At 45.4% G+C, this 25,647-nt stretch overlaps 1 protein-coding gene across 4 annotated transcripts in view; it reads left to right on the top strand.

The window, feature by feature from the left end:
- BCAS4 (breast carcinoma amplified sequence 4) overlaps positions 1-25,647 on the top strand; it is a 216,821-nt gene that overhangs the window by 110,729 nt on the left and 80,445 nt on the right. The window contains exons 5-6 of one of the 4 annotated variants that reach the window (XR_010243694.1): positions 23,645-23,764; positions 23,946-24,143. The exons of 2 other annotated variants lie outside the window; for them this stretch is intronic. The gene's annotated coding sequence lies outside the window, so the exon portion shown is untranslated. The remainder of the gene's footprint in view (positions 1-23,644; positions 23,765-23,945; positions 24,144-25,647) is intronic. One more of the 4 variants, XR_010243695.1, reaches the window with a different exon arrangement.

Raw genomic sequence — 25,647 nt, forward strand, 5'->3', positions numbered from 1 at the left:
GACTAACATTGGGAGCCTCTACCAGCGGAAGCCATGATCTGCGGGCGCCCAACCAGCAAGAGCCGTCTGTGCCCTGAGGGGTTTTGTGGAGTCAATTCCGCAATAGTTATATTTTATTTATATATTGTCTCCTCAGAAACATGAAGGATTGCAGGAGATGGAGGGAGTGAGACAGTGGGAGATGGAAGGAGAGAGAGAGAGTGGGAAACAGAGGGAGCGAGACAGTGGGAGATGGATGGATAGAGTGAGAGAGAAACAGTGGGAGACGGAGGGAGGGAGTGCGAGAAAGTGGGAGACCAAGGGACTTACACAGTGGGAGCGAGAGATAGACGGTGGGAGATGGAAGGAGCGAGAGAGGGACAGAGGGAGACGGATGGTATGAGAGAGATACAGTGGGAGAGAAATGGAGAGAGAAAAAGGCCTCTTTCCTGTAACTGAGTGCTCTTTAGAAGGCCAGCCCATTATGTAAATTGCAGATATATTTGGCTCATTTTACAACAACGATCTGCCAGTGTGTACAGAGGAAAGATTAACTGGCCAATGTTCTCTGCAACAGATATATCTGCAGATGGCAGTGGTAGTTGGTAAGTGTGTACGATCTAAAGATATATCTTTTATATCTTGCAGTTTAAACATCCCATGGGTAACGTCACTCCAGTCTGTTTCTAGACGGTGTGAAACTGGACATCGATGTGCACTGTGACCTGCGACTCATTGGGTTTTGAAGTGTTTCCGTTTAGGCTCAAACTTGTTTATATAGCTCCTCCAAATGATATAGTGCTGTACAAAGTATTTGCATTAATATACATCAGCCACTGAACCAGTGGAGCTTACGATATTCAAATGATCTGCCTGGGAATGGAGTGGGGACTATGCTTATATGAAGCAGTCCTTGATATTTCTTGGTCATTTAACACACCAATAAAAATCAGAAAGTTACACCACTTGTCCTTTATCCCAGGGTCCATGAACTCACAGTGCCTACACTAACATAAAATAGTTATGAAAAAGTAGCAAGATAAAAGCGCAGTCAAGGTGAGTGACTTCTCATTATTAACCTTAGGAACGTTTATACGGTATCTATGTGGACATTCGTTTTATTCATGCATTCATTCATTCATTAAGCTAAATGTCCCTTTAAACCAGTGCCATTTGGCCTCTGGTGATCGCTTCATCCATCTCACCGTGCACAGCAGTTAGCTTTGTGCCCTACACGGAGCAGGATCATTTCCATATTCGTGTTTCCATGCCGACACATTTACATATTCTTACCTTGGGACTGTCCAAAGGATTACACAATGTGAGGCTAAAACATGTAAGTTACCTTATTTCTGTCACAACATTGACCTCTTTTTTAGAGGTGCGTTGGATTTGACAACAATTCACCTGAGACCATATCGACACACATTGCCACAGGAAATACCAATTTTCAGGAACAGGACAGCAAGGATTATATATAGAAGCAATGTCGATACCTATACCTTCCTCTCAAAGGATTTTTTTTGGTACAAACACTTTTACTGCCATTGGGCTTAATTCAGACCTGATCACAGCAGCAAAATTTTTCTATAATGGGAAAAACCAGGGGGGTAATTCCAAGTTGATCGCAGCAGGAATTTTGTTAGCAGTTGGGCAAAACCATGTGCACTGCAGGGGAGGCAGATATAACATGTGCAGAGAGAGTTAGATTTGGGTGAGTTATTTTATTTCTGTGCAGGGTAAATACTGGCTGCTTTATTTTTACACTGCAAATTAGATTGCAGATTGAACACACCACACCCAAATCTATCTCTCTGCACATGTTATATTTGCCCCCCCCCTGCAGTGCACATGGTTTTACTCAACTGCTAAAAAATTTCCTGGGATGTCCCCTTATTGCCAGATGTTACATGAAGCGTAAGGGAGGTTAAGTAAAACCTAGTTAGTGGTAACATTTCCCATGAGAAAGACAGACATACATAGCAGAGTACAAACCTTAATGATCATGCAGTCGGGTACATGTATAAATCATCGATGTTGGTGTTTAGTGGGTTTTCTTTTTACTTTTTCTTTGTAATTGTGTAATGTAAATATTAAGCGATGGATCTACGTGTTGTAGTCCTCACACAATACAATAGGTGTGGTCTTGTGGTAGCAGATGATATTACATAGCTAGATACAGAAAGACCTGAGAATATGACAGCAGGTAAAGAAGTGTCAGACAGAGCTGCCTAGGGTTGCTTATAGGCCGCACAGAGGGATAATATAAATCCATGCCTACCACATCTTTTCCCCAGTGCTATGCATGACTAGCAAAGGCAATCCGTTTTAAAAACGCCTATTTGTAAATGTTAATATCTGCTTAATCTTAATGCATAATATATACTCTTAATTACTGAACAATTGTTTTACAGATTTGATCTATGTTAATATCAAGGGGGTACAGGTATTCACGTTGGCAGGTAGTACTGCAAACGTGGAATTGTCTAAAAGTATCATTTGACATTTTCGGTGTAAGACTTTGCAAAAACATAAAACCCCACACCCTTACGCCATCCTTTACTGGTAGGATCCCTCCTCTAAATTGTAGTGGCCCCTATAGAATTTGGGGTTCTATTTACTAAGCCTTAGATGGAGATAAAGTGGATGGAGATAAAGTACCAGCCAACCAGCTCCCAACTACCATGTCACAGGCTGGTTTTGAAAAATGACAGTTAGGAGGTGGTTGGCTGGTACATTATCTCCTTCCACTTTATCTTCATCAGTAAATAGACCCCTTGGGCTGGTTGGAAACACTGACTTAATGGCTGCAGCCAAATAATGTCCGGAAGGGATGTGGTCAAGATCCCGCCGGACGGAATCCCGGCGGTCGAAATACCGACATCGGGATCCGGACCGGCACAATCCCTAGATATTCTCCCTCTGTGGGAATAAATTAGTGTGCCGAGCGTAGCGAGCCCGCAAGGGGATGCGTTGCGCTCGCCCCCCTGTTGGGATTGTGCCAGTCGGGATCCCGGTGTCGGTATTCCGACCGCCGGGATCCCGTCCGGCGGGATTTCGTACTGATCCCGTCCGGAAGGCTTAAAATAGAGCAGTGATTATCTTCTACTCTGAATTGGGCCCTCCTTTATGGTTTCTGGACTTCTTTAGGGACTACTAAAGTGCAGGGGATTGGGGTCCCAGAAGAGGTCCCAAACACTTAAGGGTAGGAGATGTTACTCTGAGTTTTGTTTGTAAAGCCTTCCACAAAAAAAGTGGCAGAATTGTTAACTCTACTGTAATTCAGGCTGTATTGGTGCTTTATATTTATTTTCATTAATCACCTTTTCCATAAATATTTAGCATATTCTTATTAGTTCATATAGTTTAATTAAAGCAATTGAACGCATAAACTAATGCATTTTATTATCTAGAATCTTATTATCACTCTCTAACTTTTATTCTGAAAATCTGTGTTATTTTTTCCTTTGAAGAAAGGTTTCAGTACTCGCCTAAAGTTACAAGTTGATACAAGATTTGTAGTAGCTTCTATAAGCCGGATACACACCTGCATGACGTCAGGATGATTTGCTGTTTCGTAATGATAACTGTTGATGTTGCAGTGTGTAAGCATGACTGTGCGCTCCCACGGGTCATTAACGACATCTTCCAGCTGGCCCTCCAGGGCCGACGGATGAGATTGATATCGACTCAGAGCACCGCAAATGAAGGGCGGAACTAGTTATCATGTTATTCTTAATATGTGTATGCCCAATCCCAGCTGCTCTGGGCCGAAGGGTATTCGGCCTAACCATTGGGCCGATTGACCATCACTCTGTTGTGTAGCTGGCTGTAAGCTATACTCTGAACAAGTCTTCACAGTCACACCTTCAGCTTCTTGTGATCGCTGCCCACTGTTAAAATCCACTGTAAAATGATGTCCTCACAGCAGTCATGAGTCTACATACTTAGTGGGATTGAATTTAGAGGAGAGCCAATGATTGATTGATTTACTTTTGATAAGACACAAGATATAAATACAAGGCATTAAAGACATAAACACGGCATGAAAAGCTTACAATCTAGCTCAGGTCAGACAGAACATCACGCTAGGCTCAATTATTTTTGTGAATATCCATGCAGAGGTTGTTTTGTATCACCCGGTATGATGAGGATGATGGCTTGCTACCAGATTCATCTGGGGTAGTCCTCTTTCGCATTCAGTTTTGATATTAGATTGTCTCAGAAACCATGAATCACGTTTCCCAGTCACATGTACTTGTATAGCTGTGACCTTGCTGTGATAAGGATGAAAACTGATACAAAACATATGAAGGTGCTACCACTGTCTACTGTTCATACCATCAGTAAAAAAAACAAACCCTCTGCTGATAAATAGAATTGTAATGTTATTCAATTGCTCTGTTTTTGATCCCCATAATAGTTCCATACTGGTATACTCTGCACAGCATCTTTAATGTGGGTTTCAGTCAAACCAGAAACAGCCTAGAACTAGGTTTGCCGTGACCACATCTTTTTGAACCATTTCAGTTTTCTGTATTCCTGCCCTCCTCCTAGCTGCCACATTCTCATGCATGATGGTGAAGAAGGCGTATGCCACCTCACACAAAGTCTGCTGTTCTCTTGTCTGAGAACAGCAGAGTCTCTACCAACTAGCAGTGTTGTCATTGTGCTGCACAACCATGAAGTAGAAGAGCAGAATTTTGTATGATCCTGGCTTTCATTATGAATACAGCTAGTGAAAGCGGGACCTCACGGTCCTTCTGACTTTGTGAGTTTAGTACCGTAATATGCTTTTCATGCATTAAATAATGCACTAAAAGTGCTGATAGGGGCCTGTGGGCAGTTGCAGAAATAAGCAAACTACCACTTGCAGTAAAAAGCTGATTGTAGCTAGTATGAGATGACTACAAGACGTGGAGCGCATTGTTCTTATTTGCCATATGATGACTCTGACATCTAAGCAGTGCTGATATAGAAAAATACTATGTATTTTATACATGCCACATCTAGAATTATTTTAAGAAAACTTAATTTCCATGCAGCCAAAATAAAGACTCCTCTCAGCCCATTCACCTGGCGCACTTTACTTGGCGATTGAAGCCACAGAGGAAAATCTGAGTTCACTCAACAGTCAGTGGCAGCAAACTAGCTTCATCGTTCAGCCTGAAAGACTGCATGTTTTCTCTCTCTCTCCTCCTGTTCTGGGAATTGCAGTTGCTCAGTGTGTGTGTGTGTGTGTGTGGTGTGTTTCCCATCTGCAAAGTGCTCAGTGCAGTCTCCACATAAGCACTCAGCAGCCTGCAGGAGTCGCCATCAGTGCAGCAGCTAATGTTTTCTGCCCATCCCCCATTCTCTACACTGCCAGCACCATGAATTTTATTCACAGCCATCTTGACTGGCTGTTCAGCCCTGGTTAGCTGGCTGTTCCTCTCTCAGTATATTGAACACACACTCACTTCTCCTTATGGGAGAATGGCAACATAAACGATAATACATATATGCTATTTAATTGGATGGTTGTTTTCTTGGTACCTTTAAACTATTGTGGTGTTTGGATTGTAGCTAATAAAAAAATTACTAAAACGTATAGCATTTTTTTTACAATCCACATGCACTTAATGGCTCAGTCCACTTTTGCATAAGTGGTTTTCTCTGGCTATTTTAGGCCCAAACATACATATTTGCAAATACGATAATGGTACCTTTTCAGATTGCAGTGTTTAATTTGTTTGCACGAGGTGACAGAACCTGCTGTTTGGGTCTGTTTGACCCATTAAACTCCATTTTCTGTTACTTCTCAGGATGCACAGACTACTTGTGTAACCGTTATGCAGTATCATGGTAATTATGTTACAGAGGAGAGAGTGATTAGTGTTGCAAAGGATGATGGGAGCTGTAGTTTATCACCACAGTCATTACACAATGAGCTGTGATGTCACTCCATGCTGCTCGTCATACGCCAATGCTGCAATTTGAAAATCTATAAAGCCAGAAAACTGCAGTGTAGTACTGGGATATATGTAAGAATCTACAAAAGGTATTTCTGGAGAAATTGAAATAATCTGAAAACGTAGACAAATGTATTGTTTTTTTTTTACACATATTTAAATATATATTTTAAGTGTTGTGTATAGGGGGTGGGCTAATAAAAATGTTATTTAGCACTTTGGAGTTACATGTCAGTTTGCTGTAACGTAATTACAATGATGTTACATGTGAAAAGCCAGTTCTTAGTAGTTCATATTATGTTTTACATTGTTACTCTATGTCTATGAGTAACCATAACCCATTGTTTCTATTTCCTGTGTGTTACTGACCTATTATGTATTTTTTTTTGTTTTTGTAACACACAGAAAAACTAACCTCCTCCCACTTTTCACCTAAAGGTTCACACACAATAACTACATATTAGCCCTCAGGACTGGAGGATGGTTTTGAAGCCATTTCTTCCACCAGGAGACACAGGGATATTGGTATTGGGAACGTTACCAACGCCTTTTAGGTTAGAGTCAAAAGCATATCCAGTAGTATTTTCAGCTCATGTAGATATCCAAACCTAGAAAAATGGCTATATTAATATAAGAAAAATGTTACATTTCAGCTGACGTAAATTCATAGATACCATGGGCCATTTTCTCACAGTAACAGGCACAGAATCCACGAGTGACCTCGAATGTAGGCAGTTCTTTGTCAAGTTGCAAATAGTTCATCAGGTCCATGTACTTTGATGTGGGGTACATCAACACCATTCTCTACAACACCATGTGCAAGTCAAGAGGAATACTAAGCCTTGATCCTCGCCAAGGATTCCAAAGTATTGGTGTAATGTCTGAGATTTGAAGCCCTTACAGATGTCTGGAAGATGGGCATTCTATAGACTGGGATTGTACCTTCTACTCAACACCCTCACCAGTACCTACTCACAGACTAACTTTATTTTTTACTAATGCCACAATAGTATGTGACATGGCTAGACCATGTTATGCTTGAACTGGCATTTGACCCTGGGCTAATTTGCAATGACTTGGACAGAGGAGACTTAACAACTCATTCCCAGATACTGTAGATCAGGGATGGGGAACCTTCGGCCCTCCAGCTGTTGTTGCACTACACATGCCCTGCAACAGTTTTAGCATGGCCAAGTAGCAAAACTGTAGCAAGGCATGCTGGTATGTGTAGTTCAACAACAGCTGGAGGGCCAAAGGTTCTCCACCACTGTTGTAGATGCACATAAGATCATAAACTCTATAGAGCAGTGGTTCACAAACTTTTTTGAATCACTGCACCTTAGAGTATTAGAATTTTCACAGCACCTCAAGGCCCTAAGGTTTTTTTATTGAGAAAGTTAGAAAATAATATTACATTAAGTAAATATAAATATATATATAAGTAAAGAAGTGGTTGTGCGATCAATGTCCCAGAGTCTTTGTTATAATATAATATAATATTACATTAAGTAAATATATATATATATATATATATATATATATATACCAACAAATATAAAACCACAGCACTCACCACCCCGGAAGCGGGGTGCAGTGTCTGCACTCACCACTCATAGGGTGGGGTGCATGTAGCCCATGGCCACCTACTTAAAAATATACAAACAGAAAGTTCAGCACTCACCAAAGCAAGCTCACTTATTTTCACAACATCAATAAATAAATGATGGGGGTTTAGTTAGTGAATTGGCCAATGCACGGAAGCCTGCAAACCGCTCGCCAAGGTACCCCATCTTCAAGCAGGTCCTACACTATCACAGAGTCTCAAAAATTAAAACCTAGCAACTGTATCACACATAATATAACTGCAAATATGCCCACTTGGTTTACTGTGTATCTGCCAAATACTCCATGGCTTTTAAAGGTACACTAGTCACCTGACACTGGCTGATAAATTACCAAAGAACAGCTGACTCAGGTTTAAGATAATTGGGCTTGCATAGGGGTGCATGAACAAAGCTTGTGGCCACAGTTAATATGAGTTAACCAAAGATTAACCCTACAATATACCAACAAATATAAAACCACAGCACTCACCACCCCGAAAGCGGGGTGCAGTGTCTGCACTCACCACTCATAGGGTGGGGTACATGTAGCCCATGGCCACCTACTTAAAAATATACAAACAGAAAGTTCAGCACTCATCAAAGCAAGCTCACTTATTTTCACAACATCAATAAATAAATGTGTATATATATATATATATATATATATATATATTTATTTATTTTTTGTTTTCGGACAAACGAAAAAATAAGATTTTACTCACCGGTAAATCTATTTCTGGTAGTCCGTAGTGGATGCTGGGAACTCCGTAAGGACCATGGGGAATAGACGGGCTCCGCAGGAGACTGGGCACTCTAAAAGAAAGATTAGGTACTATCTGGTGTGCACTGGCTCCTCCCTCTATGCCCCTCCTCCAGACCTCAGTTAGGATACTGTGCCCGGAAGAGCTGACACAATAAGGAAGGATTTTGAATCCCGGGTAAGACTCATACCAGCCACACCAATCACACCGTATAACTCGTGATACTATACCCAGTTAACAGTATGAAATATAACTGAGCCTCTCAACAGATGGCTCAACAATAACCCTTTAGTTAGGCAATAACTATATACAAGTATTGCAGACAATCCGCACTTGGGATGGGCGCCCAGCATCCACTACGGACTACGAGAAATAGATTTACCGGTGAGTAAAATCTTATTTTCTCTGACGTCCTAGTGGATGCTGGGAACTCCGTAAGGACCATGGGGATTATACCAAAGCTCCCAAACGGGCGGGAGAGTGCGGATGACTCTGCAGCACCGAATGAGAGAACTCAAGGTCCTCCTCAGCCAGGGTATCAAATTTGTAGAATTTAGCAAACGTGTTCGCCCCTGACCAAGTTGCAGCTCGGCAAAGTTGTAAAGCCGAGACCCCTCGGGCAGCCGCCCAAGATGAGCCCACTTTCCTCGTGGAATGGGCTGTTACTGATTTAGGATGCGGCAGTCCAGCCGCAGAATGCTCCAGCTGAATTGTGCTACAAATTCAGCGAGCAATAGTCTGCTTAGAAGCAGGAGCACCTATTTTGTTGGGTGCCTACAGGATAAAAAAACGAGTCAGTTTTCCTGACTCCAGCCGTCCTGGAAATATAAATTTTTAAGGCCCTGACTACGTCCAGTAACTTGGAATCTTCCAAGTCCCTAGTAGCCGCAGGCACTACAATAGGTTGGTTCAAGTGAAAAGCTGATTCCACCTTAGGGAGAAACTGGGGACGAGTCCTCAATTCTGCCCTATCCATATGGAAAATCAGATAAGGGCTTTTACATGACAAAGCCGCCAATTCTGACACACGCCTGGCCGAAGCCAAGGCCAATAACATGACCACTTTCCACGTGAGATATTTCAAATCCACAGTTTTAAGTGGCTCAAACCAATGTGATTTGAAGAAACTCAACACCACGTTGAGATCCCAAGGTGCCACAGAAGGCACAAAAAAGGGGCTGAATATGTAGCACTCCCTTTACAAATGTCTGAACTCCAGGCAGTGAAGCCAGTTCTTTCTGGAAGAAAATCGACAGAGCCGAAATCTGGACCTTAATGGCACCCAAATTTAGGCCCATAGTCACTCCTGACTGTAGGAAGTGCAGAAAACGACCCAGCTGAAATTCCTCTGTTGGGACCTTCCTGGCCTCACACCACGCAACATATTTTCGCCAAATACGGTGATAATGGTTTGCGGTTACTTCTTTCCTGGCTTTTATCAGCGTAGGAATGACTTCCTCCGGAATGCCCTTTTGCTTTAGGATCCGGAATTCAACCGCCATGCCGTCCAACGCAGCCGCGGTAAGTCTTGGAACAGACAGGGCCCCTGCTGTAGCAGATCCTGTCTGAGCGGTAGAGGCCATGGGTCCTCTGATATTATTTCTTGAAGTTCTGGGTACCAAGCTCTTCTTGGCCCATCCGGAACCACGAGTATCGTTCTTACTCCTCGTTTTCTTATTATTCTCAGTACCTTTGGTATGAGAGGCAGAGGAGGGAATACATAAACCGACTGGTACACCCACGGTGTCACTAGAGCGTCCACAGCTATTGCCTGAGGGTCCCTTGACCTGGCGCAATATCTAGTTTTTTGTTTAGGCGGGACGCCATCATGTCCACCTGTGGCCTTTCCCAACGGTTTACCAACAGTTGGAAGACTTCTGGATGAAGTCCCCACTCTCCCGGGTGTCGGTCGTGTCTGCTGAGGAAGTCTGCTTCCCAGTTGTCCACTCCCGGAATGAACACTGCTGACAGTGCTAAGACGTGATTTTCCGCCCATCGGAGAATCCTTGTGGCTTCTGCCATCGCCATCCTGCTTCTTGTGCCGCCCTGTCGGTTTACATGGGCGACTGCCGTGATGTTGTCTGATTGGATCAGTACCGGCTGGTTTTGAAGCAGAGGCCTTGCCAGACTTAGGGCATTGTAAATGGCCCTCAGTTCCAGAATATTTATGTGTAGGGACGACTCCTGACTTGACCAAAGTCCTTGGAAATTTCTTCCCTGTGTGACTGCCCCCCAGCCTCGAAGGCTGGCATCCGTGGTTACTGAAAGGATTTGCCCTTATACCTTAACCCTCGATGTGATGGCCTCTTAGACGTCTGGAGTGTAAACTCTTAGCCACAAGGTACATGCACAACACAAGCAGTAAGAATTCACACTGTTTTATTGAATGTTTAACATTGGTATAAAAAGAGAACACATAAGGGTGTAACTGATAAGTGTAAAAGGGCTCATTGGCTTAGGGGTAGGTGCCTGGGTGGGGTACGTAGGGGTGGTTAATACTTGACATAACATAATTGGATATAGCAGTTGCTAGGCAGATGTTATATACGTTGCATCAGACGGAACTTAACAAAGGATCTTTTAGTAACACACAGAAGTAGAAAAAGCAGGTTTCATCTAGTATAGAGCTGACCTTGGATGCCAGACCCACACAAGCCTGGTATCTGTATGAGAGACAAAGGCATCTAACACAGGGCAGCACGCATCCATTGCAAACACATAAGAGTTCATAAAGCATGTTTTAACCCTTCACTAGGGAAGTAGAAATATTCACTTTTACACTGTAACTATTATAAGGAAATTGATCATATAAAAAGTAATATTTACAAAGACAGAAGAGCTAACCCTTCAATCCCCTCTTAGAATCATGATTATTATATGACATGATTCTTGAGTGAGGCTCCTTTCTTGTACCTCCAGTTCTTGAGATATTGGACATAATCGTCGGGTCCCTTACTATCAGAGGAGGTGACAGGACTGGTGGTTATATCATAGTACATCAGGGCCTTATCAATGCCTTTGGAGGTAAGTTTCTTTCCACAGGGAATTACACAATAAACTATAATGCCTACAAGAATTAAAGTTACAAGTATGAATATGCTTATTTGCACAATACCCTGGTGGGAAGGTTTTTAAATTTCTCCCTGTGGTGGTGTTAGATGTATAACAAGTGTAGTTTCCAGGATATATAGTTATGGTGCTTCCTGGGTTGGGATTTTTTGACAATATGGGATATTCCCTTTTCCACATTTCGCACTGACTGTCATTTGTTTTGGTGTCATTAAAAAGGCTGAAAAAAACAATTTTCTTGTTCTAGGGGTATATTAAGGGGCACTGTACCTAGGTGGGGCCTAGATTTGCCACAGACATAACAGTTGCTTTTATTGTGTTTGTTAGCACTATACTTCATCCATTCCAACCAAAAATTAATGTCAGGGAAACCAGTTTCAATAGCTAGGGTGTCTTCAAAGGTAGGGTTAGTAATAGCCACCATATCTTTAGAAGTGGCAATATGGGGCTTTAAAGGTTTGTTTTGGGGATATTTGCTATATCTATTTTTTGCAAATGATGGGCCATATTTCCAATCTGCTCCTGTATTCCACCCCACAGCTTCCCAGGAATTACAATTAGATCCATAATATCTAATGTCATAGTACCATTCGTCAGTAACACAAATATATACTGTCTCAGACATTCCTGATTTCCTTCTTTGTTGTATATAACATAAAATAGTCAAGGATATATGTGGCTACGTGTGTGTTAGAGGAATTATACCACAAGGTGGGGATCCCATTAGTGTGTGTAATATCAACCTCACATATTGTGTGGTGAGTGAGGGCCAGTAGGGCTATCAAGGTAGTCCCCAGGATAAAGATAGGGGACAGGTTCCTCATCTTCTTCTGTTCTTCTTTCTTCGCTAGGTGGGAGGTCAGGGCTGTCTGCCCCGGTTCGTACCTCACTGGAATCACTTGCTTCCCTCTCTAGGTCTGGTCTAGGAACCTTTTTTACTCGGGATGCATGGATCCAGGTAGGACTTTCCTCTGTCAGGACTGCTGTCCGGGTAACTGCTACGACCTCTGTCTCTGGACCATAGGTGAAGTCTCCTGGGCTCTTGTTCCTGGGGAGCACCTTCACCACGACTCTGTCTCTGACTTTAAAGGGGTGTGTAGGTTCCTGTGGATTCAAAAGGGTTTTTACAAACAACCTCATGTTCAATTTCATTCAGTTTTGTTATCAGGGACCTGACATACTCTTCTCTGATGAGTTCTAGATCTCCTTCCTGTATTACTAGTGGTTTCTTAGCCCAGGGTGTAGGAAAAGGGTCTACCCATTAGTATTTCAAAGGGTGAGTATCCTAGAGTTTTCTGTGGGGTATTCAAGATGCTGGTGTTTAGCTTTATTAGGGTTGTTCCTGAGGCAAGTGATGCATCTGCTAACATACTGGTCCACAAGTGATTTGGCATTAGTAACATAAAAATCATTGGTTAGTAGGAGGAGTGTTGTGGCTTCACCACGGTGACCAACACCACGGCACTGGGCAACGAGCAAAGGGGCACTGGACTGGGGCATACAGGGTTTCCCCTCTTTGCAGATTAATCCTGATTTAGGATTTTTTCTGCAGAATTGGGTAAGTCCAGTCGGAGAGATCAGTATTAGTCGCAGCAGCTTGAAGTTGAGTGAGCAGATGGACGTTGTAAAGGGAGGGACATGCTCTAGTGAGTGCAATGAGTTCTGCAGCTTGCGCGGACTGATAAGGTATTGGTAGGGTTTCCAACACAGTATCAGGGAGGGTGACAATGGCATAGCCAGCCTGGTATGTATTGTCATTGAGCCTACTACAGGAGCCGTCAACAAAAACTATGTCTGCGCCTGGTATGGGAACGGGAGACATGTCAAGTCTGGGAGAAGTTTCAGCTTCAATGGAAGCAGCACAGTCATGTAGGTCGGGTGGTTCATCCTCGGGACCTTTCAAGCCTAAAAGGGCATTGAGAATGGGTGCAGGGCCAGAAGAACTAGCAGTGTACTTGATGGTAAGGGTAGGGTTACTCAAAAGGAGTACTTCATATCCACTAAGGCGTTGTGCTGACATGTGCTGTGTGTGCAAGCCTTTAAGTATTGCCAGGACATCATGTGTGGTGTGGAGTACTGTGATGTGGCCTAAAGTGAGGGTAGTGGCCATTTCTGCAACCATTGCACAGGCTGCCAAAGCCCTGAGGCAGGCAGGCATACCTTGCACAGACACTGGCATGACTTTGAAAAAAAAATGCCACGGGGCGCAACTTCCCTCCATGAAACTGTGTGAGCACCCCCGCCATGGTTTTACAATTGTCCCTTGCATATAGATGGAAAGGTAGTACATAATTGGGGAGGCCAAGTGCCGGACTTTTTATCAACATACATTTTAAACTTTCATATGCAGTTAACATTTCTTGTGACCATTGTACAGTTTTAGGTTTGTCCTTCAGTGTGGCTTGTCTCAAAATGTTATCATAATAAGAGCAATCAGATATCCACTGTCTGCAGTAATTTACCATACCCAGGAAGGACAGTAGTTCCCTCTGGATAGTTGGGGTGACCAGGCCCAATAGTAATGAAACACCATCCTCTCGGCAGGCCTCCTCAGTTTTACTACAGAGCAGCAGATCATCTATTGAAGGGTTAGCTCTTCTGTTACCAGGACCCAGTCCTGTATGCCGAATCTGCGGCCCTCTTGAAGATGAGCGCTCTGCAGCCACCACAGTAGAGATACCCTGGTCCTTGGAGACAGGGTTATCAGCCGATGCATCTGAAGATGCGATTCCGACCACTTGTCCAAGAGGTCCCACTGAAAGGTTCTTGCATAGAACCTGCCGAATGGAATTTTGCTTCGTAAGAAGCTACCATTTTTCCCAGGACTCGTGTGCAGTGATGCACCGATACCTGTTTTGGTTTCAGGAGGTCTCTGACTAGAGATGACAGCTCCTTGGCTTTCTCCTGCGGGAGAAACACTTTTTTCTGTTCTGTGTCCAGAACCATCCCCAGGAACAGCAGGCGTGTGGTAGGAACCAGCTGTGACTTTGGAATGTATAGAATCCATCCGTGCTGTTGTAGCACTTCCCGAGATAGTGCTACTCCGACCAACAACTGCTCCATGGACCTCGCCTTTATAAGGAGATCGTCCAAGTACGGGATAATTAAAAACTCCCTTTTTTCGAAGGAGTATCATCATTTCTGCCATTACCTTGGTAAAGACCCTCGGTGCCGTGGACAGTCCAAACGGCAGTGTTTGGAATTGGTAATGGCAATCCTGTACCACAAATCTGAGGTACTCCTGGTGAGGATGGTAAATGGGGACATGTAGGTGGGCATCCTTGATGTCCAGGGATACCATGTAATCCCCCTCCTCCAGGCTTGCAATAACCGCCCTGAGCGATTCCATCTTGAACTTGAATTTTTTTATGTATGTGTTCAAGGACTTCAAATTTAAAATGGGTCTCACCGAACCGTCCGGTTTCGGTACCACAAACAGTGTGGAATAGTAACCCCGTCCTTGTTGAAGTAGGGGCACCTTGACTATCACCTGCTGGGAATACAGCTTGTGAATTGCCTCTAGCACAGCCTCCCTGCCTGAGGGAGTTGTCGGCAAGGCAGATTTGAGGAAACGGCGGGGGGGAGACGCCTCGAATTCCAGCCTGTACCCCTGAGATACTACTTGAAGGATCCAGGGATCCACCTGTGAGCGAGCCCACTGATCGCTGAAATTTTTGAGGCGGCCCCCCACCGTACCTGGCTACGCCTGTGGAGCCCCCGCGTCATGCGGTGGACTCAGAGGAAGCGGGGGAAGAATTTTGATTCTGGGAACTGGCTGACTGGTGCAGCTTTTTCCCTCTTCCCTCGTCTTTGTGCAGAAAGGAAGCGCCTTTGACCCGCTTGCTTTTCTGAAGCCGAAAGGACTGTACCTGATAATACAGTGCTTTCTTAGGCTGTGAGGAAACCTGAGGTAAAAAAAATTTCTTCCCAGCTGTTGCTGTGGATACGAGGTCCCAGAGACCATCCCCAAACAATTCCTCACCCTTATAAGGCTCTATGTGCCTTTTAAAGTCAGCATCACCTGTCCGGTGTCGGGTCTCTAATACCCTCCTGACAGAATGGACATTGCATTCATTCTGGATGCCAGCCGGCAAAATATCCCTCTGTGCATCCCTCATATATAAGACGACGTCTTATGTTCGCAAAATAGTATCCCTGTTTGACAGGGTTACAGACCACGCTGCAGCAGCACTATCTGCAGGTCTCAGTCTAGTACCTGAGTGTGTAAATACAGACTTCAGGATAGCCTCCTGCTTTTTATCAGCAGGTACCTTCAAAGTGGCCGTATCCTAAGACTGCAGTGCCACCTTTTTTGACAAACGTGTGAGCGCCTTATCCACCCTAGGGGATATCTCCCAGCGTAACGTATCCTCTGGCGGGAAAAGGTACGCCATCAGTAACTTTTTAGAAATTACCAGTTTCTTATCGGGGGAACCCACGCTTTTTCACACTTCATTCACTCATTTGATGGGGGAACAAAACACTGCCTGCTTTTTCTCCCCAAACATAAAACCCTTTTTTAGTGATACTTGGGTCAATGTCAGAAATGTGTAACACATTTTTTATTGCCGGGATCATGTAACGGATGTTCCTAGTGGATTGTGTATATGTCTCAACCTCGTCGACACTGGAGTCAGACTCCGTGTCGACATCTGAGGGAGCGGGCGTTTTTTAAGCCCCTGATGGCCTTTGAGACGCCTGGGCAGGCGCGGGCTGAGAAGCCGGCTGTCCCATAGCTGTTACGTCATCCAGCCTTTTATGTAAGGAGTTGACACTGTCGGTTAATACCTTCCACCTATCCATCCACTCTGGTGTCGGCCCACAGGGGGCGACATCCCATTTATCGGCATCTGCTCCGCCTCCACATAAGCCTCCTCATCAAACATGTCGACACAGCCGTACCGACACACCGCACACACACAGGGAATGCTCTGACTGAGGACAGGACCCCACACAGCTCTTTGGGGAGACAGAGAGAGAGTATGCCAGCACACACCAGAGCGCTATATAATGTAGGGATAAACACTATCACTGAGTGAATTTTCCCCAATAGCTGCTTGTATAAACAATATTGCGCCTAAATTTAGTGCCCCCCTCTCTTTTTAACCCTTTGAGCCTGAAAACTACAGGGGAGAGCCTGGGGAGCTGTCTTCCAGCTACACTGTGAAGAGAAAATGGCGCCAGTGTGCCGAGGGAGATAGCTCCGCCCCTTTTTCGCGGACTTTTCTCCCGCTTTTTTATGGATTCTGGCAGGGGTATTTATCACATATATAGCCTCTGGGGCTATATATTGTGATTATTTTGCCAGCCAAGGTGTTTTTATTGCTGCTCAGGGCGCCCCCCCCCCAGCGCCCTGCACCCTCAGTGACCGGAGTGTGAAGTGTGTATGAGGAGCAATGGCGCACAGCTGCAGTGCTGTGCACTACCTTGGTGAAGACTGAAGTCTTCTGCCGCCGATTTTCCGGACCATCTTCATGCTTCTGGCTCTGTAAGGGGGACGGCGGCGCGGCTCCGGGAACGAACACCAAGGACGGGTCCTGCGGTCGATCCCTCTGGAGCTAATGGTGTCCAGTAGCCTAAGAAGCCCAAGCTAGCTGCAAGCAGGTAGGTTCGCTTCTTCTCCCCTTAGTCCCTCGTTGCAGTGAGCCTGTTGCCAGCAGGTCTCACTGTAAAATAAAAAACCTAACATATACTTTCTTTCTAGGAGCTCAGGAAAGTCCCTAGTGTGCATCCAGCTCGGCCGGGCACAGAAATCTAACTGAGGTCTGGAGGAGGGGCATAGAGGGAGGAGCCAGTGCACACCAGATAGTACCTAATCTTTCTTTTAGAGTGCCCAGTCTCCTGCGGAGCCCGTCTATTCCCCATGGTCCTTACGGAGTTCCCAGCATCCACTAGGACGTCAGAGAAAAACGGGTTACTACAGATGTCCTTCCTGTACAACATGTAATTACCTTGTGGCCGGATCTAGCTTTAAACACCCTCACAAGAACTACACATTTAATATCAGGCATGTCCTGAGCTGTACAACTACATATGTGATTTATTACATCACATGCCCGTGCAACTTATATTATGTCGGCATGACGAGTCGAATTTTTAAAGAAAGAATGGCCCTACATAGGTCCTCCATCAGTAAAGCGTTAGCCGGCAAGGACATTGACCAACCAGTGGCTAGACACTTCAAATTTAAGCAACATCCACTGTCAGTTTTGAAGTACCAAATAATTAATCACATACCGCCCTTACAGCGTGGTGGAGACTGGACTGCAGCCCTTTTGAAATTGGAGTCGCAATGGATATTCCGGATAGACACTCTTTATCCAAAGGGACTTAACGAAAAAATTTATTGGAATGCATTCAAGTAACTGATTGGCCCCAGTGACCAGTGATCTTAGGTCAATTTACAGTAGAGTATGGGCATTGCCTTGTAATTAGCTTTGATATAGCCTTTTTCTCTGACGTCCTAGTGGATGCTGGGTACTCCGTAAGGACCATGGGGTATAGACGGGCTCCGCAGGAGACTGGGCACTCTTAAAAGAAAGATTAGGTACTATATCTGGTGTGCACTGGCTCCTCCCTCTATGCCCCTCCTCCAGACCTCAGTTAGTATCTGTGCCCGGCCAGAGCTGGATGCACCCTAGGGGCTCTCCTGAGCTTCCTAGAAAAGAAAGTATTTGTTAGGTTTTTTATTTTCAGTGAGATCTGCTGGCAACAGACTCACTGCTACGTGGGACTGAGGGGAGAGAAGCGAACCTACCTGCTTGCAGCTAGCTTGGGCTTCTAAGGCTACTGGACACCATTAGCTCCAGAGGGATCGAACACAGGCCCAGTCCTCGGTCGTCCGGTCCCGGAGCCGCGCCGCCGTCCCCCTTGCAGAGCCAGAAGAACGAAGAGAAGTTGAAAATCGGCGGCTGAAGACTCCGGTCTTCATTAAGGTAGCGCACAGCACTGCAGCTGTGCGCCATTGCTCCCTTAGCACACCACACACTCCGGTCACTGATGGGTGCAGGGCGCTGGGGGGGGGCGCCCTGGGCAGCAATTAGATTACCTTACTTGGCGAAAAGCACATAATACAGTCTGATAAACTGTATATGTGCATTAACCCCCGCCATTAAAGTACATAAAAGGACAGAAGCCCGCCGCTGAGGGGGCCGGCCCTTCTTCCTCAGCACACCGGCGCCATTTTCTCTTCACAGCTCAGCTGGAAGGAAGCTCCCCAGGCTCTCCCCTGCAGTATCCTGGTACACAAAGGGTAAAAAAGAGAGGGGGGGGCACATAAATTTAGGCGCAAAACTGTGTATATAAGCTGCTATAGGGGGAAAATCACTCAGTATAGTGTACATCCCTGTATTATATAGCGCTGTGGTGTGTGCTGGCATACTCTCTCTCTGTCTCTCCAAAGGGCCTGGTTGGGGAACTGTCTTCAAATAGAGCATCCCCTGTGTGTGTGGTGTGTCAGTACGCGTGTGTCGACATGTCTGAGGTAAAAGGCTCCTCTAAGGAGGTGATAGAGCGGATATGTGTGTGGGAGGGAGTCTCCGTCGACAACGCCGACACCTGTTTGGATATGTGTAAGTGCTGAGGTAAAATTATTGCACAAAAGGTTGGGGAACAGAAAGGAAATCTACCCTGGTCTGTCCCTATGTCACAGAGTCCTTCAGAGTTTCTCTATGTTCACTATCCAAAATAACAAAGTATCGACACGGAGTTTAACTCCACTGTCGACTACGATAATGCAAAGTTACAGCCAAGAGGGCTAAAAGATATTCAATATATGATTATTGGAATAAAAGATGATTTGCATATCACTGATGACTCATCTGTCCCTGACACGAGAGTACACATGTTAAGGGGAAGAATGCTGAGGTAAATTTCCCTCCTCTCATGAGGAAAAAGAGCGGGAATCTCCAGACAAGAGACGGCAGCTTCCCACAAGAGAATTCTCAGGCTGTATCCTTTCCCCACTAGGGCCAGGATGTGTTGAGAATCTTCCCCTTGGGTGTCCTGTTTGCACTAGCTATTCTCAGGGATCCTGCAGATAGTGTGCACATTCTAGTATACTACCCAGACCGGCGATTGTGTCGGCATGGGTTTATAGCGCGGTGGCAGCGTGGACAGGTACCTTATCAGCAGAGATTGAGACCCTAGTATGCATATAAATATTTTAAGATGCTGTCTTAAGTGATAGATATATAATTATAAAGCATGCCCAAAGGGACATGAGTATACTGGGTCCTAGAGACAAAAGCTATGTCGATTTCTGCTTGACGTGTCCTGTAGAATATACATTGGACAGATGATGCCGACTTAAGAGGCATATGGAAGGCTGAGGATTGTGTGGAGAAAGGTTCTCGGGCCTGGTCTCCACAGCTATAGCTGGTAATTCTGATATTTTGCCTTATACTCCTGCACAGCCTAGGAAAGCACGACATTATTAAATGCAGCTTTTCGAATAAAGAAACAAGAAAGTCTGAGGTGCGTCCTTTCTTGTCAGAGCCGGGGGCAGAGGAAAGAAGCTGTACAACACAGCTAGTCCCCAGGAACAGAATCCTCCCCGGCCTCTACAAAAATCCACCGCATGTCGCTGGGGCTCCACAGGCGGAGCTAGGCCCGGTGGGGACACGCCTTCGTAAGTTCAGCCACAAGTGGGTTCACTCCCTGTTAGATTCCTGGGCAATAGAAATTGTATCGCAGGGATACAGGCTGGACTGTGAGAAGATGTACAGGCTGGACTGTGAGAAGATGCCCCCTCACCGAGGACCCGGCGGGCTTCCCCCCAAGAGAGGGAGCCAGTGTTAACTGCAATTCGTAAATTGTATCTTCAACAGGTGGTGGTCAAGGGTCCCCTCCTTCAACAAGAGGGTGTTCTTATTCGACCATGTTATAATCCCGAAACCAGACGGTTCGGTTAGACCCATATTGTATTAAAATCCCTGAACATATACCTGAAAAGGTTCAGGTTCAAGATGGAATCGCTAAGAGCGGTCATTGCAAGCCTGAAGTGAATCGGGACATAAGGGATGCATACCTTCGTGTCCCCATTTATCCACCTCATCAGGCGTACCTCAGAATTGCGGTACGGGATTGTCATTACCAATTTCACCAAGGTAATGGCGGATATGATGGTGCTCCTGCGGAAGCAAGGTGTCACTATTATCACATACTTGGATGATCTCCTCATAAAAGCGAGATCAAGAGAGCAGTTGCTGGACAGCGTATCACCTTCTCTGGAAGTGAAACGGCAACACGACTGGATTCTATATATTCCGAAGTCGCAGTTGGTTCCTACAGCTCATCTGCCTCGCCTAGGCATGATCCTAGACACAGACCAGAAGAGGGTTTATCTCCCGATAGAGAGAGCTCAGGAGCTCATGACACTGGTCGGGAATCCATTGAAAACCAAAACAGGTGTCAGTGCATCACTGCACTCGAGTCCTGGGAAGGATGATGGCATCATACGAGACCATCCCCTTCGGCTGGTTCCATGCAAGGACAATGGAACTTACTGGACAAGTGGTCCGGATCACATCTTCAGATGCATCGGTTAATCACCCTATCCCCCAGGGACAGGGTGTCTCTCCTGTGGTGGCTGCGGAGTGCTTGCCTTCTCGAGGGCCGCAGATTCGGCATTCAGGACTGGGTCCTGGTGACCACGGATGCAAGCCTCCGAGGGTGGGGGGCAGTTACACAGGGAAGAAAATTCCAAGGTTTGTGGTCAAGCCAACAGACTTGCCTTCACATCAATATCCTGGAACTAAGGGCCATATACAACGCCCTAAGTCAAGCGGAGTTCCTGCTTCGCGACTAACCGGTTCTGATCCAGTCAGACCGCAGGGGCTCATGTAAACCGCCAGGGCGGCACAAGGAGCAGGGTGGCGAGGGTAGAAGCCACCAGAATTCTTCGCTGGGCGGAGAATCAAGTAAGCGCACTGTCAGCAGTGTTCATTCCGGGAGTGGACACGACCTCTACCCGGGAAAGTGGTGACTTCATCAGGAAGTCTTCACGCAGTTTTGCAAATTGATGGAAACTGCCTCAGGTGGACTACATGGCGTCCCACCTCAATAAAAAGATAAAAAAGGTTTTACGCTGGGTCAAGGGACTTTCAAGCGATAGCTGTGGTCGCACTAGTAACACCGTGGGTGTTCCAGTCGGTCTATATATTCCCTCCTCTTCCTCTCAGACCCAAGGGCTGAGAATTGTAATAAACGGAGGAGTGTGAACAATATTCTTTGCTCCGGATTGGCCAAGAAGGACTCGGTACCCGGAACTGCAAGAAATGCTCTCAGAGGACCCATGGCCTCTGCCTCTCAGTCAGGACATGTTGCAACAGGGACCCTGTCTGATCCAAGACTTACCGCGGCTGCGTTGGACGGCATGGCGGTTGAACGCCGGATCCTAGCGGAAAAGGGCATTCCGGATGCAGTTATTCCTACGCTGATAAAGGCTAGGAAAGACGTGACAGCAAGACTTTTTCACTGTATATGGCGAAAATAGGTTGCTTGGTGTGTGGCCGGGAAGGCCCTACAGAGGAATTCCAGGGGGGTCGATTCCTGCACTTCCTACAGTCAGGAGTGACCATGGGCCTAAAATTAGGATCCATAAAGGCCAAGATTTCGGCCCTATCCCTTTTCTCTCTCAAAAAGAACTGGCTTCACTGCCTGAAGTTCGGACGTTGTTACAGGGGTGCTGCATATTCAGCCCCTTTTGTGCCTCCAGTGGCACCTTGGGATCTTAACGTGTGTTGGATTCCTAAAATCCCACTGGTTTGAGCCACTTAAGACCGTGGAGCTAAAATATCTCACGTGGAAAGTGGTCATGCTTTTGGCCTTAGCTTGGACTAGGCGTGTGTCAGAATTGGCGGCTTTGTCATGTAAAAGCCCATATCTGATCTTCCATATGGAAAGGGCAGAATGGAGGACTCGTCCCCAATTTCTCCCTAAGGTGGTATCATCATTTCATTTGAACCAACCTATTGTGGTGCCTGCGGCTACTAGGGACTTGGAGGATTCCAAGTTGCTGGACGTAGTCCGGGCCCTGAAACTTTATGTTTCCAGGACGGCTAGAGTCAGAAAAACTGACTCGCTATTTATCCTGCCTGCACCCAACAAGCTGGGTGCTCCTGCTTCAAAGCAGACTATTGCTCGCTGGATCTGTAGCACGATTCAGCTTGCACATTCTGCGGCTGGACTGCCGCATCCTAAATTAGTAAAAGCCCATTCCACGAGGAAGGTGGGCTCTTCTTGGGCGGCTGCCCGAGGGGTCTCGGCTTTACAACTTTGCCGAGCTGCTACTTGGTCGGGTTCAAACACTTTTGCAAAATTCTACAAGTTTGATACCCTGGCTGAGGAGGACCTTGAGTTTGCTCATTCGGTGCTGCAGAGTCATCCGCACTCTCCCGCCCGTTTGGGAGCTTTGGTAAAATCCCCATGGTCCTTACGGAGTACCCAGCATCCACTAGGACGTCAGAGAAAATAAGAATTTACTCACCGGTAATTCTATTTCTCGTAGTCCGTAGTGGATGCTGGGAGCCCGTCCCAAGTGCGGACTCTCTGCAATACATGTATATAGTTATTGCTTAACTAAAGGGTTATTGTATGAGCCATCTGTTGAGAGAGGCTCAGTTATTGTTCATACTGTTAACTGGGTATAGTTATCACGAGTTGTACGGTGTGATTGGTGTGGCTGGTATGAGTCTTACTCTGGATTCCAAATCCTTTCCTAGTAATGTCAGCTCTTCCGGGCACAGTTTCCCTAACTGAGGTCTGGAGGAGGGGCATAGAGGGAGGAGCCAGTGCACACCAGATATAGTACCTAATCTTTCTTTTAAGAGTGCCCAGTCTCCTGCGGAGCCCGTCTATACCCCATGGTCCTTACGGAGTACCCAGCATCCACTACGGACTACGAGAAATAGAATTACCGGTGAGTAAATTCTTATTTTTTCTAATCATGACTTACAGCCGCTTCTTTGTTAGAAAGGCTTGCGGGGTAGATATGATTTATCACCCTTATAAGTCTGATAACAATTTCCTCACTGCTAAGATAGTATGTTTATTGTTCACTTTATACAGCTATTACTGTATACTCACTGTGGTGTGTCTTTCTGCTCTTAGCCGTGTTCCCGGAGCGGCAGGCAGCCTCTGAGCGTTGCATTGGCGCATAGCGCTGACGTCACTGGGGAGCGCACCTGAACGCTCTGGGACCGGCATCTTCACACTGAAGGGATATAAATTAAGCTGTATGTCTCTTTCTTCTTGTCTTTGTTTTCTCACTGTATTACAGCAGCCTGATGACAGGGTCCGAAGAGGCCCAGAAACGTCGCTGACAATTATGCTGTAACTTTTCCATCCAATACAAACCTTTTACTTCTTAGCAGTGCCGTGCGTGATACTTCTATTTAAGGTATCCTTACATTTGTGTGTTTCAAGCAGCAAGGGCACGCTGGACGTTGAGATTAGTAATCACTTGAGTGCCGGATTACTGGTGGTATATATGTGTGTGTGTGTGTGTTTGTACATGTATGTATGTGTGCTGTGTATATATATATATATATATAAAATATGTGTTTATATGTCATCCTTAGGTACAGTTATGTGGTAAGGAACAAGATTATCTCCTGTATGTCCGCATATTTTATGATTGGAAGCCACAAGCACTGGTTTTGCTTATTACATTGACCATAAATAATTTGAACTGGTCCTGGACCACCAATCCAAGGCACCCCTGCAAGTGCCCCAATTCACCCCAGGCTGTAAACAGTTTGAGAACCACTGCTATAGAGGTACCGTCTTAGTTGTCTCCCTCTTGTACTATTTATACATAGTGGTATAACAAAGCAATTCTTAAGGCCCCCATCCACTAGTGAGACTTGTCTGAACTGAAAGTCGGATCCGATTTTCACCCGACCTTCCCTGGCAGCTCTCCGGGAGTCTTGTGATTTACAAGTAGTAGGTTTTTTTTTACATCTGATGTATCGCATCCGATTTATCAAGTGTGAATCCATCTGATGTGACATATCTAAAAGGACATTTTTAACATACGATTTACACATCAGATTTATCTGGTGGGTTGGACTAAATAATCATATGTAACAGCAGCCATTTTTAATTCTGGGCACACTCTGCTTTGTGAGTAGTGAGGCTGGTTTTTACACCTACCGATCATTCCACATTGCAACCGTGCACTGCTTTGTTTGGCTTGTCTCAACAAAGTGCTATATCCTATTCTGTGATGGATCCCTATTACTATAAACTCCTGCTAGCCTATGGCTTATTGAAGGGGAGACGTGACACGGCTCAGAAAAGGAGGAGGGTAATGTTCTGCTGGACAAAGGACTGGCTGAAGAAGATGAACACTCTCTCTAACATGTCTCTCCTGACTGAAAGTAAGGAGAACAACCCAGAGAACTATCGTAACTACTTGCGTGTGGATGATAATACATTCCAGGAGTTACTGACTCCCTATATTCAGAGGCAGGATACCAAGATGCTGAGAGCCATATCACCTGAGGAGGACCTTGAGGTATCTGGCTTCCGACCGTTCACTGGTAGATCTAAAGTTTGGGACCCTAATCTCTGCTCAAACTTTGGGGCGGATCATTCCTGACACCTGCACGGCCATCTTGAAGGTGCTGCAGAACCAGTATTTAAAGGTAAAAGAACAACACGACACACTTGTTTACTTAAGTAGTAACATTTTTTATCGTAGGATAAAACAATTAAATATTTGTTCCAAAAAAGTACAGTACAAATGCCAACATGGCATATATTTTCAGTGTAGCCAACATGGCTTAAGTAGTAAAATTTTTTGCTAAAGTAGCATACAATTTTAAGGAAAAACGTGCAGTTTTTTGGCCAACATGGCATATATTTCCAGTGAAGCCAACATGGCTTTCAACAAGCATAAATACACGCTTATAAACAGTATAAAATACTAAAACTTTAATATTAGAGTGATTGGGTAAAAGCCAGAACCATCCAGAGCCCCCTACGCCACTCCGGACCGGATCCCTGCAGCAATCCCAGCAATTTTGGAGATAGTATTGCACATCCCCATTCCTCCCGGTTTGTGGGGTTTATATGTCAGCGGTCATTTGCGGAACACAGGGAGAGAGAGATTACAGTATCTCGGTATGGTCTAGGTTGTTCCGGTTTTTAAAAACATCCCTGGGTCATGCAGAACACCTGTAATCTCTCCCTCCCATTCTCCCCAATGACTGCTCTGTCACATAAACCCCCCCAGGCAAAGACACCCCGCCCGGATGGGAACCTGCAGTACTTTTTCCG

Source organism: Pseudophryne corroboree, chromosome 3 (assembly GCF_028390025.1).
Source record: "Pseudophryne corroboree isolate aPseCor3 chromosome 3, aPseCor3.hap2, whole genome shotgun sequence".
In the NCBI taxonomy this organism is placed as follows: Eukaryota; Metazoa; Chordata; class Amphibia; order Anura; family Myobatrachidae; genus Pseudophryne; species Pseudophryne corroboree.